At 36.0% G+C, this 13333-nt stretch overlaps 1 protein-coding gene across 1 annotated transcript in view; it reads left to right on the forward strand.

Annotated features, from left to right (window-relative positions):
- Nucleotides 1–13333, forward strand: part of SCAPER (S-phase cyclin A associated protein in the ER) — a gene marked incomplete at its 3' end in the record, with an annotated part of 494945 nt that overhangs the window by 349788 nt on the left and 131824 nt on the right. The gene's annotated exons all lie outside the window — the stretch shown is intronic.

Consider the following 13333-nt stretch of genomic DNA (forward strand, 5'->3'; position numbering starts at 1 on the left):
CTTAAGAAAATCTTTAACTTGAACTGTCACTGGTAAATAACTCCTGGGACGTTACTCACAACTTATTTGAGGCTCTAACTTGCTTGCTATTTCCTTTAATGCCTTCTCCAGGGAATCATTTTCATCAAGCCTAGCTATTGATTCAGAGTTCAGGTTATTGCCTTAGTGAAAATAAAAATTCATATAAATAGTTCTCAGCATTGACATTTGAGTTAATGTAAATACAAATCTCTCTCAGTTTTTCAAATTTATGCATTCCAGCAAAGATGGTTGTAAAGCTAATTTCTATTAAGTGAATCCTATTTTCTTATTAATTTCCTTCTAAAATCAGCAGTGTATTTCTGTGAGGAAAGTGTCAATGCACTAAACAATTGATGTAGAGTTTGTGACCAAGTCCTTTGGTGTTCTAGACAGTGTAACACAGCAGTCCTACTGAAATACTCTGTAGCACTTTCAGAATTATGAACTATGTAGCAATTTGCTAACTTTGTAACCTCTTTTCTTTTGTTACTGTCTGGGACTTAGATTCTTGAGAAACACCTAAATAGGATGAAGATTATAATATCACATTTTACAAATATGTACACAGTCTAACACATAATGTATTTTAGGCTAAAATCTACTTCTATAAACATATTCACTTTCCCACTTGATTAGTTCTAGAACTGAAGCCAGGAATATCTGTATTTAGAATTAGAGAAAAGGGAATATAATGCACTAATGGATTAAACTCAGCTGGGGTTTAGAGTCAGAGCATTAGAGTTCAAATACCAGCTTTGCCAGTATTTAATGTGAGACCTGTCTCTTAAGACCTTATTGTGCTGTAGTATTTTTCATCTGGGAAATGGGGGAAAGATTTCTATCTCACAGGGTTGTTGTGAAGGTGAAATGCTAATATGTAGGAAAGGGCTTTGTGAATTGTCACACTCTAGCATGGGATACCAGTGGCACTGGGTCAGAATGCGGGATTGCCCTGCACACTGCAAGGTGTGTAATAGCCCATTAAATACCTCTGCCCTCAGTCATTGTGACAACCAAATATGTTATTATACCTTTACACACATACCTAGGAGGTTTGTACAATTCTGATTGAGAGTTGTGTGCTGAGCAGTAGACTTGTGGAAATAAAACATTGTCCATACCCTCAGCAGGCTCATTCATTAAGAGGTGAGCTAAACAAGGGACTAGGTAATTTAGTGTGATGTGCTAAACATAACTATAGAAGTATGCACCAAGTACAGAGATAGCATGAAGGATGGAGTAATTAACTGCCATAGGAGGACACAGAATCTCTCCTGTAGGATATGCCATCTAAATTGGGTTTTAAAAGATAGATTCAGAGTTTGCCAAATTAACAAATCCTACTAGGCAGAGAGCACAGCATGCGCAAGATCATGGAGGCCTGAAATAATAGGATGTGCTTGGGAAGCTGTACACATTTTGATATTCTTAGGGCACAAATGTTCTAATAAGAGGAAAAGATATTAGAACACTGTCAGTACAATATCAAAAATAATTAAGTCTGATGGAATTGGACAAAATGACTAATTCAGGGAAAAGTAAAAGGTATTTATTCCTTATTTATTTTACATTTTGGCAAGAAAAGTTTATATCTCTTTCATTCACTCATCTTTCTATTAGTGCTGCCACTACCTTAATTTAAGCCCGTATTGCTTTTGCTATTTTAACCAAAGAGGAATTCTGTCATTTAATATATTCTTTTATTGCCATGTGCGTAGTACTTTGTTTAGTATTGTGGGTAAAAGATGAGTGAGAGACAGAACCTTTACAAAGAAGCTGTTTTGAATCCCTGCAAAACACTTGGCATTGTCAGAAATACAAGAGTAATAAAACTGTTTTATAAATATATTACATTTATTTAACAGAGTTTTTGGCTTGTCTTCACCAATTTATCACATTATATAAATGAAGAAACTAAGGCTTAAAAAGACTGAATGATTTACCATCAGTTATCACACTGGCAGCTAGGACTGCGCATTCTATTCTGGTACTCTTCCTTCTCTACCTTATTGCCTACATGGTATCACCAAAGAGAGATATTATCAGTCTTCAGGTATTTGTTAAATTCCTTCTGAGATATGTGAGATTTTTCTCTTCAAAGAGCTTACATCACACCGGGAAAGATAAGACTAATCAGTAAGTTACTCTACACCACACAGCAAAAAAAAATTGAATTATTGAAGGTGTATGCAGAAAGTGTGATTTAATTTGTTTGAGTCTGTAAGGGTCCTCAGTGGATCTCTTACAAAGCTGGTATTTACAGGGTAATGATGGCTATACTTCTGTTTCTGATATGTGAATATTTAACTTTTAAAAATTTAATAAAAATTGCATATTTCTTTGATACCTTATAAAAATTACTGTCATCATTCCTGTGAGTAGCTTGGGGTTTTTTTATTGCTGTTATTTAGTTTATTTGTTTAGTTTTTTACTTTTGGTGGAGGTGGTATTGTTTGGTTGATTGGTTTAAGGTTTTTAAACCAATTATTGTAGTGGCTTATTGGTGTGGGTACAGAAAATGCTTGTGGAATGATTTTTCCCTCCTAACAGGTTAGGAGCCAAAGAGGGACAACAGGAATGATCTAACAGAAATTGGGAAAGATGAACCAAAACCACTTGTAACTATCTGTATGTATGAGACAAAATGTTCAGAGAAGATCTAGCAATGAGGTCTAAAAAAGCAGTGCAATGTTTCTGTGTTACCTTAAACACCCTTCTCATGACTTAAATCAGGTGGCAAATATGGACAAATTTATCATAAGACTTATTTCCCATCAGTAACAGATGTGGGTACTATAGAGGTGGAAATCATGCGCCACCCCATGTATCTGCTACGTTATAGCCCCTCATTAAGTGTTAATAAAATGGTATTTGCCAGTGTGGGTGAAATTTAGGATACAATCCACTGTTAATAAGCAATTCCTTATTTCTAGGCAGGATTATTGTAATATAATTCTAAATGTCTATTTTTAGATCAAGGTTTACTAGAAGTGAATAACTTTCCCCAAGACAATAAAAGTAAAAACATTGTTTTGCAAGCTAATTAGCCATAGTGATTGATAAATACTCATCTCCATTTGACATATTGAGGCATTTTGTTTATGCCTCGGAAGGCTGAACACAAATGGTTACAGTTGACAGCTGTTGTACCACTAATAAGATTAAAGTAAAGAAATTAGTTGTGTCGACTTTAATCTGCTGTTTAACATTGCAAACCACCTGGGGTCTTCTCCAGAGCCAACATGTTTAATTGTGACTTTAAAATTATATAACCAGATCCTACGTAAGAACATATCTAAAGACTTGCTAATCATAACTGTCTTGTTATTAGACAAGACAGAGTTTAACACTAGACTTTAAAATTAATGTTTTAATTTGATGTTCATCCTACATTTTTAAATATATTTTTGTAATCTTTGAAACATAACACCTTCTCAGTGGGAGATTAATTTTAGGAAATGTAGAAAGTCTAATTAGGTTGTGCTTAAAATATATATGGTTTCACGTTTAAAATTAGAATATGTCTCTGTGGAATAATTAAATTGCCTATCTAATTGTCCCAAATTCACCAATTAAAGAAGAACCCTTGAAATAACATATCCACTTGAAAGTTTCTTACTCCTGCTCTGAGACATCATTATACTTAGGAAAATCATTTAATTAAAAAATTACTCTCAGTGTTATTAAAATGTTACATTGTAGAATATGATATGCAATGTAATAATCATTTGTGATTGTTACATTGAATTTTGATGCAAACTGAAGTGTAGGATGCACCTAACTTACATACCCATAGTAAAGATCGGTTGGTCGGCAGCATTATTAGCGTCTCTTCAAGACCCCTTGAGCTGTCTTGATTTGCAATTCCTGGATGTTGGCCCCCCTGCTATCCCCGCCCACCCTCAGTGTTCTAGCGTCAGAATGGAGGGAGTCAGAGGTAGAGAAGGCAGTGTGGATTTACACTAGTCATCACTGTGCCAGTGGGAAAAGTTTTCCTCTTTGTCCGCAGCTCACACGGATCCAAATGTCCACTGTAAAAATACCTCCAAATTCTGTCACAAGTCCACATTCTTTGTGGTCACAAAAATATCAAAACTGAATCATCTCTTCCTTATTAAATTTTCTGCATCATTCTTCTGTCCTCAGATTTCTTGCTGAGAAGACATTTTCTTATTAACCAAGACTTGCTTATTCAATATCTTCAAATTTTATCAATAAAATAGTAACACTTAAAAAGATTTCCATATATGCAAGACCACATATAGAACTTTTTGCAAATACATTTTCCATGTTAAATACTATTTTGCTTCACTTTTATTCAGTTTATTTTATTCTAATCAGTACTATATGTCTAAAATCTATTTGGTACAACAGACCAAGTGAACATTATTAAAATGAGACTGCTTTAGAAAATTTTCTCCCTTGCCTCAATAAATAACTTTATAAGCATAATCAAATAGCACTCTCTGTTAACACTACATGTTAGCATTCCATGTTGTTTTATAATTTTAAATTCACTGGTTCAGTAATATACACTAGAGTCTTTCTACTTTCTGTAGAGAAGAACTAAGAGATCTGATACTAAAAGATTTGCAAATGAAAGCTGATTTTATTTGTTTTAAAAATTTAAAAATCATGAACTTTCCACATGTTTTGCAAGCTGGGTAGTGTTCTTTCTCTACCTTTTTTTGTTGAGGAAGAGAGTATTACATTCATTCGCTCTGTTGTCAGTGTTTATTTTTTAGTTCCCGGTATGTATAGACCAGGAAGTGTTTTATGTGCTTTGGATACATTACGGAATAAAAGGTAATAAATGGGCAAAAGATTTGAATAGATACTTCACCGAAGAAGACACACAGATGGCAAGTAAGTGTATGAAAAGATGCTCTACCTCATTAGGAAATACAAATTCAAACCACAAGAAGAGACTTCATCATACCTACTAAAATTTCATAAAAAAGAAAACTGATACTACCAAGTGCCAGTGAGCATACAGAGCAATTGTAACTCTCTTACTTACACTACTAGTGGGATGCACAATGGAACAGCCACTTTGGAAAACAGTGTGTAAGTCTCTCATAATATTAAATATATACTTACTATATGGCCCAGCAGTCCCACTCCTAGTTACCCCAGAGAAATAAAACAAAATATGTGCTCACAAAAACCTGTAAATGAATGTTTATAGCAGCTTTATTCATAATTGCCCCAAACTTGAAACAACCCAAATATTCTTCAACTGGTAAATGAATAAGCAATTCATAAGCATGGAAAGTATCTATGCAATTAAATACTATTCCGAAATAAAAAGGAACAGACTATCTATGCATGCAGCAACACGGATGAATCTCAGATGCATTGTACTAAGTGAAAGAAGCCAGAGTCAAAAGGCTGCATATGGAATGATTCGATTTCTATGACTGAAAAAGGCAAAACTACAGAATTAGAACACAGATATGTGATAGTCAGGGGTTAGGAGAGGAGATGACTAGAAAGTAACCATCCAGGGGAATTTGGGAGATGATGGTTCTATATCTTTATTGTGGTTGTGGTTTCACTGCTGAATTCATTTGTCAAAACTCTGTGCACTAAAAAGGGTAAATGGTAACTGTGTATAAATTGTACTTCAAATTTTAAAATTACATATTGAAAGTGCAAAAGAGCACATGATATATAAATGAAAGAAAATTCATTTATCATTAGACTTTTCAATATCAGTGTTTTATTTCAGAAGGAAATGAAGTAACATTTTTAATATACTCAAGAAAAGAAGATACGTGCCAAGGAGTTTATATTCAGCAAAATTGACCTTCCCTTATAAAAGGGACAGACACTTATCAATATGCAAGAACTCAGGGAATATTGTTCCCACAAGACCTTGCTAAGGAGTCTAATAGAGAACAAGCTTCAGACAAGTAATGAATATAGATACATTGACATGTGGACTGATAGTGAACATTAAATATATAATTATGGCACTAAAACTAAAGAAGATTAAGAGGGAGAGTGTAGTATGAGATGATTGTATGTTCTGACAGTGTAGCTAGTACAGCCTCTTTGGAGGTGAGGAATAGGTATGGCATATGCCAAAATATTTTTAACTGTTTTCAGTAATCATAATTAGTGTACTATTAATTTTGTTATTCTCAAACTGCTGTGTGTTATAATGTAGCATAAAGCAAATAAGTAATTATGGATATTCTAACTCTGTCATCGTTGCTGCTCTTAAGGACCAGGATTCTCAGTGTCAAAGAGAGGAAAGAGAGCTGTTATATGTTGATAGAAGAGTTTGAAGAAAAAATCCCGTAGTCCTGAGTTTGAATCTGAAATAACAATATGAATTTACAAGATACTTGATCTTTAACTGGGGGATGGGGTTCCCACCCCTAGTCATTCTAATGAGTGTTTACAAAAGCAGAATAGTGGGAAATGTGGTTAATTAATGTGTTAGCATGTTCCACAGATGTACATTCTTGTATATGCTCCTTGAAACAAGGAAGACAGTTGTCCCTTCATTTAGACATCTCTGTGCTCAGCCAGCTCTGTGCTGCATACTATGAGGGCCCCAAAAAGGATGAATCAGGCAAGGACCTTGCTTAGAACTAACTTAAAGTAGTTGTATAATAGAATAGAGTTTTCAGTGCTTTGACACTAGTCTCAGTTTTTAGCCTCCAGAACTGGCACATACAGCTTTCAGGTGGGCCAGTCCTGCAAGGCCAGGCCTACATCACAGGCCCCGTTCTGTGAGGGGCCACTCACTTGGTGGGTCCAGTTAGGGTGTTAGAATTCTTAACTGCAGTTGCATCTCCCTAGTTTCAAATAATTCTTTTTAATAATATCTTAAAAAGTTCTTGTAGTTTGGAGCTTTATAAAGACAAAGCATAATTTGAGAATGGCAATGCATATAAGCTATATACCATTTATTAAATGCTTAATGCAAACAAAATGTACGTGGTAAATTATAATATGTTTGAGAGCTCTAGTTTTAATATTCATTTCTCCCTTCCCTAGGAAACTGGTATTACTCCAGGGCTGTGTGTTCTGGTTCAGTCCAGATAATCTTCTTTCCTTAAACTATATCATTTGCTGTGTTTTGTGATGTTCTGTCTCTTTCCTACACTTATCCACATCAAGCCCATCCTTTGCTTACATGAGGGCTGAAACAGTAACTGATGAAAATTCCAAGTTTCTCTTTGCAGCTGTATTGGTGTGACTCTTATTACTTGCTGTGCCTACTTAGCACAGAATTTTGCTCTGCGGGAACTTAAAGCCTTCACTCACCTCCATGTGTATAAGCTATATGCCATTTATTAAATGCTCAATGCAAGCCAAAGGCAAATTATAATTTATAATATAAGGCCTCTGGTTTTAAACTGCCAATGACAGTTGTTTTTAAATGTCTGCTTTCTTGACACTGGTATGAGATAGTGGATTTTGGTGAACAGTGTTTCCTGAAAAGTCTTAATCACTAGAAACTGCATAAGGATATAAACTTACATACTTCCTTAGTTATATTATCAAGTCCTCTTAGGCTGCAACCACCTGGGGCTTTTCTATTTAACTATTTCATAACATCTTAGATACTAATCTTAATGTCAGAGGTGTACTACACTTGTATTCTATTAATGTTCTTTTGGGGTATAAATAGGTTCCTGTATTTATTGCTAAAATACCCAGCTTTATGACGCCTTTTCTGTCCTCTGTTTTTCAGAGGAAACATTTGCAGTGAGAAGACTTACTGACACAAGATTCACTCATGTATTCATGATTATTTGGAGCAGAAAGCCTTTATCTAAACCCAACCACAGTGTACTTTTGACAGAAAGGACAGTAAGATTTTACTGTCTTCTCAGAAGATACTTTTAAAATCTGGGGCTTTCTGTTTGATGTTAAAAAGTGCTTCCAGTCATTTGAGTTTTAAATTACAAGGAAAGCTGCTTGGGCAGACCACCCAAGCTGGGTTCAAAGAAGTGATCTTTCTAAGACAGGTGCTCTTCAAATAGAGGTTGTTTTTCAAACAAGTTCTACTAAGTGGACAAGTTTTTCCTGACCCTGAGATTTTTGGTTACTGCCCCCCACCCCCCGCACCGCTTTTTTCTCATCAGAAAGTAGTTTCTTTGTGGAAGTTTCTTTGGAGAGTTTTGTGAGCATAAGATTATACAGATGCATATTCCATACTTTACTAGTAAATGCAGTTTCTTTAAAGCACAGAGGGCTTTAGGACAAAATCCCCTACCATGTGCTGTTTGCTTTTTCATGTATTTGTTTATTTATGCCTTACAATATTCCACAAAAGATTTTAGACAAGTTGTAGGGATTTAATTGAATAAGACAGAAAAAAGATTAGAAATCAAGACCATAACATTTATAGATCAAAACCAAAGGGAAAAGAGGATACAATTATAGAACTATAATTCCACGTGTCATTCTAAATATAGTACCCTCATTTTTTTTAAGCCTTGAGGGATCTATAGTTACATATGTTAGTCCCACTGTAAAGCTGCAATACACAAAACAACGTGATATTGGCACAATGCTGAACAATATTAGCAACTAGACTAGGAAACCAGGGAATATATCCTATATATATAGTTATAGTTAAGGTGGCATTTCAAACCAGTAGAGAAAAGTTGAATTATTGAGTAATCTCTGGGGCGGGGGGTGGAATTTAGGCTTCTGCCTCATGCCACACCCCAAAATAAATTTTAAATGATTTGATAGTAAATTATAAAACCATAAAATTACCACACACAGTGATGATTGAAGAAAAATAAATACAAATGGCTAGACAAAGACATGTAGTTACCTCATCTTATAGTGAAGAATAACCTTTTAAAGGATAAAAGGAAAGGAAGAAAAAAATAAATCACAAAGAAAGAATTATTTGACTGCCTAAAATTGTTTAGCTTCAGTACATAAAAAATGCCTTCAAAATAACAAGCAAAATTAATGGCAGTAGGTAAACTGGAAAACATATTAACAACATATATTAACCCTTTTTATATTTATATTGAGAGAATCCTTATAAATCACTAAGAAAAAGATAAAAACCTCCAATAAAAAATTTAAAATAGAGGATAAGAATAATTAACAAAAAGATAAGTGGCTACTCACCTTATACCTTATCCCACAATCAATTCCATAGCTTGCATTTAAATGTAAAAATCTATGAAAATGCCAGAAGTAAATTTAAAAGAATGTTTTTATAATCTTGAAGTGGGAAGGTCCTTCTAAGTTTTACACAATACCCAGGCATACTAAAGGGAATGTTTGACAGATTTTATCAAATAAAAATGAAAACATTCTTTATGACAAAAAACAAAAAATTTAGATAAGCAACAGACTGGAAAAGTTATTTTACTACATATGATGATAAAAGGTTAATATCTTTATTATTGGTAAAGAGCCTTATAAATCAATAAGAAAAAGAGAGACCCCCCCCCAATAGAAAAATGGGTAAAAGGTTCACAGTGATAATTCAAGAAAATATAAATATACATTGGCAATAAGCACATGAAAAAGTCTTTGATCACACTAGTAATAAAAGAAATGCAACCTTTAAAAATTCCATTTTTAGGGCTTCCCTGGTGGCGCAGTGGTTGAGAATCCGCCTGCTGATGCAGGGGACACGGGTTCATGCGCCGGTCTGGGAGGATCCCACATGCTGCGGAGCGGCTGGGCCCGTGAGCCATGGCCGCTGAGCCTGCACGTCCAGAGCCTGTGCTCTGCAACAGGAGAGGCTACAACAGTGAGAGGCCCGCGTACAGCAAAAAAAAATTCCATTTTTAGCTGTCAGATCAGTAACAGTTGTTTATAATGAAATTATCTGATGTTGGTAAAAACATGGAGAAACTCTTTTTCTGGGAGTATAAATTGGTTTAAAATATTTCTTTCTGGCAGGCAATTTGAATTTTGCAGTGTCTCAAAAATCTTAAATGTTCATATCCTTTGACTCAAATTATCATTGCTGAAAATTCATCCTAAGGAAGCAGAAGGATTTGTTCAGTACAGCTATTGTGGACATGAGTTGTGCTATTGAGCGCATCCTATGTTTCTGGAGCTCCCAAGCATATAATGTGGCCCTCCCACTATAGAGCATGAGAATGCCAGGTATTTGCTTCCCAGTATTCTTTGTGTCTAGTATATAAACTTGTGACCTAGGCTTCACAACCCAACATACCCACTCCAGACTTTTACTCTGAGGCTAATGAAGTAAGAAGCAAGGACATCCCAAACTCTATTCTTTTGACAATTGGAGGCAGCTGCATCTGGTGTCCAAAATCATAGTGTGAGTTCAAGCTGTGGCATATGGTGCCCAGTGTTTTTTTTAGCAGATCAATTTCATGGTATGTGATTTGGACATTGGTCCGGGCAGGGTAACTTCTATGCCTGTGTTTTCTAAATCCTATGATATACCCAATAGCCTGTCAGTTAATTTCCTTAATATTTAAGTCAACCAGAGCTTACTTCCTGTGGCATATAACTAAGAACTCTGAATATTAAAACAGTGTTGTTTATAACGTTGAAAATTGGGCACAATAGTAAGGGATTGATTGAAGTAAAATTTTATATCCATTGGATGACACTGTTCCATCTTTTAAAATCTATAATATTTCTCAATGTAAGTATTTTAATCAGAAAAGGAATTTAAAATAAGAAATTGGATGTTTACAAAACTGTTGGAAAAAGTTGTAGACCTTTTGTTGTTGACTCCAAAACAATACCAGACATATCCACTGGGGGCACTGCTCCCTTTGAGGCCAAACACAAGTTAGGAAGGAAATAAGCTAATGCCACACACAACTTTCTCTCACAACCGGGAAACCACAGAATGGGTACTTAAGGCTGCAGATCAGAGGTTAGGAAATCAAATCAAGTAGTACAAGTTATCCCACTGGTTCTTGACACACAGAATTCGGGAAATGGAACCTGAATACTACTGCAGGAAAACCTCACTTTTCCAAACCTTGCTTGATAAGGACAACAACCAATGGCACGGGAAGATGGCCTTGGCTCACTTCACCCTCCAAATCTTGTATGATACCATTTGTGTGGGAGGGAACAACTCTTGCATATGCACAGACTACTTCTGGAAGGATATGTAGACTAGTAACCATGGTGATTTCTAAGGTAGGGAACTGAGTGGCTGAGGGAAATAAGTAAGAGGGAGATACTTTTCACCATGCTTTTTTGTGTGTGTTGTACTAAGGTCATCATTCCTATTCAAAAAGTTACCAAGTTAAATTTTATTTGTATTGAAGCTCAGTAGTTTTTACTGTACTCCAAGGGAACACACCCGTAGGTGTCCCCAGGCCTCTGAGGAACCCTTCAAGGCTCTTTGAGAGGAGAACAAAGTAGGGTCCTGGGTCCCCAACTTCTGCTTCAGTCAGAAGAGGTCTGATTTTATCTGTTCTTTGGTTTAAGCTTCTGAAAAAGATTTTGTTAGCTTTTAAGCTTCTGAGTAAGAAAGTATTCTGCTGCTTTTTCTTAAAAAATTGAAGACCAGTGTTATAGAAGAATTTTTTTTTAAGATTTTTTTTGATGTGGACCATTTTTAAAGTCTTTATTCAATTTGTTACAATAGTGCTTCTGTTTTATGTTTTGGTTTTTTGGCCCCAAGGCATGTGGGATCTTAGCTCCCCGTCCAGGGATCGAACGCTCACCCCCCGCATTGGAAGGCAAAGTCTTAACCACTGGACCGCCAGGGAAGTCCCTATAGAAGAATATTAAATGTCATGGAGAAATATTCATTGTACACATATTAACTAAGTGAATATTTGTAAGAAGAGAAGACTGGAAGTACAAATACCAATCATCTCTTGATAGTTTTTTACTGTTTATTTGTGCTTCTCTTTCCCAAAGTTATGACAGTTATCTAAAATTATTTTTATAATCACAAATACATGTTATTTTTTAAATTAAAAAGAAAAGCCCTCTTGAAAAAGCTAAATATGTTACCTAATAACTGAAATAATGCTGATTTGCATTTGTGGAGAATTTGTTAGGTAGTGCCTCCAACCAATGTGTCCTAAATGAGTTACATGTAGGCCACGTTTTCTTGTACAATCCTCAGGGATTAAGTCAGGCCAGAGCTGAGCCTCCTCCTGGCTCCCTTCAACTTAGAGTCCTTTCGTTGTTTGTTTGTTTGTTTGTTTTGCGGTACGCGGGCCTCTCACCGCCGTGGCCCCTCCCACCGCGGAGCACAGGCTCCAGACGCGCAGGCCCAGAGGCCACGGGTCACGTGACCAGCCGCTCCACTGCACGTGGGATCCTCCCGGACCGGGGCACAAACCCGCGTCCCCTGCATCAGCAGGCGGACTCCCAACCACTGCGCCACCAGGGAAGCCCTCTTTCATTGTTTATGCCAGTATGCCATGAAAAAATTTGGGACACACCGTGCTTTATTATCCTGGAAATAATAGCTTCTATAGCACACTTTGGATTTTTTAATGTTTTATTTGTGCATTATTCTTAACAAGAATAATAAGATTAATAACCCTAACGAAGTCTATCATTATTAAGTATTTAAGCATGTGCCAGGCACTGTCCTAAGTATAATATTTTACATCTGTTACTTCATTTAATTCTCATGATAACCATGTGATGCTTAGGTATTATTATCTCAGTTTTATAGGTAAGAAAATGGATGCTAAGATATTAAATGACTAACTTGCTAAAACCTCAAATGGCACAACTGGGTTTCTAACCTAGTGTCTTATTCCAGTACCTCTACTCATAACCAGTGTATTCTAATGCTCAGTTTTCAGGAACCTATCAATTATGTGAAGCAAGATACAACTATATCAGACAAACAGATGATTACAAGTACAAGAGGGGCTGTCTTCACCATCTTTCTCCTACTAGAGCATCAGCTCCATGAGGACAGGGAGCTTGTCTGTCTTGTCCACCTAGCACAGAGCCTGGAAAATCATAGACACTTAGATATTTGTTGAATGAATGAATACTCACTTGTTGGTTCTTAGACCTGTACTTTTCAACTCTAGCTATACATCAGAATTGCTCATAGAACTTTTGAAACATGCAGATGTCTAGAGCCCTCCCATTCCCCAACTAGCATCTCCAGGGGAGGAATTCAGGCAAGTATATATCTTTGAAGATACACAGGTGATGCTAGTGCTCTGTCAAACTCTAGAGCCCCTATTCCAGAACAGTGGTCCTCTGACTTGAAGATGCATCAGAATTACCTGTGAAATTTGTTAAAACACAAATTGCTGGACTCTACCCCCAGAGTTTCTAGTATTTATTAATCTGGGGTGGAACCTGAGAATTTGCATTTCTAAAAGTTCCCACG

Source organism: Leucopleurus acutus, assembly GCF_964270905.1.
Source record: "Leucopleurus acutus genome assembly, chromosome: 1".
Lineage (NCBI taxonomy): Eukaryota > Metazoa > Chordata > Mammalia > Artiodactyla > Delphinidae > Leucopleurus > Leucopleurus acutus.